The 915-nt window shown below is 48.1% G+C and overlaps 1 pseudogene; it reads left to right on the top strand.

The window, feature by feature from the left end:
* Nucleotides 1-723: 723 nt before the first annotated feature.
* LOC102245950 overlaps nucleotides 724-915 on the top strand; it is an 850-nt pseudogene continuing 658 nt past the window's right edge.

Genomic DNA, 915 nt, shown 5'->3' with positions numbered 1-915 from the left:
ATCTTTCCAGGCCGACTCTGTGAGAAAAAGCAACCATCCTGGGCTGAGAGAAGAGGAGCGGGAGTGTTGGCAGTTATGCTACTGGCTGCAGAACTAACAGGTCTTATCAATGAACTTCAAGGTCACAAAAAGTAACTGTAAGCACACTTAGTCTTTCTCTGCCCTAGTTTATTCTTTTTAACCCTTCCAATGCTAAATTAGACCGATACCTGTTCTTAGTTTTATCACAAGAGGTCTAGATATATCTTAAGAGTAAAAGTACATTTAAAATGTGTTCATAAATTTTCATCTAAAATTGCTGACTGTTCACTTTTGGTAATCATTAAAGGATTAAGGTTTCTAAGAATAAAAAATTCTAATACGTTAAAAAAAACAACTAAACTCCCAGGAGAAAAGCGGAGGAGGAACAAAGCTGAAGTCTGCAGCTGCCCTGGTGATCTAGAACTGTTTGCCAAGCAGACTCAGCCCCTGAGATCCAGGTCAAAGAAGCGGGGCTGGATGCCTGAGCTGAGCTGCTAAGGCCCTGAGAGAAGAAGCAGCAGCAAACAAAGTAGGGAAAGCTTCGGATAGCACAAGCAAAAGCTCCCTGTTTGCAAATGTACTAAAAGGGTTTAGTACCTGTTGCTGCTGGAAGAGGAGGGGCTGATATCCCCTTCTAGTGCACTCCCTTGAAAGAGGCCTGGTTGCTGCTCTGCCACAAAAGGTAAAAGAAGGGGGGGCTGAATGCCTGAGCTGCCCGCTCTGGCCCTGAAAGAAGAAGCAGCAGCGAGAGAGTGGGGAGAACAGGGGCTGTTGCCGGCGGTGCAGCTAAGGGCGCTGGGCGCGCCCGCGGCACTCCGGGTGGTACTGGTTATGGCATCGCCCCTAGCGCCCCGAGGGGACCATGTGAACCGAGAGAATAAGGACCGCTGGGAG

This window comes from Myotis brandtii, unplaced genomic scaffold (genome assembly GCF_000412655.1).
Source record: "Myotis brandtii unplaced genomic scaffold, ASM41265v1 scaffold502, whole genome shotgun sequence".
Lineage (NCBI taxonomy): Eukaryota > Metazoa > Chordata > Mammalia > Chiroptera > Vespertilionidae > Myotis > Myotis brandtii.
The sequence above is the reverse complement of the archived record's forward strand: the minus strand, read 5'-3'. Positions and strand labels throughout refer to the sequence as shown.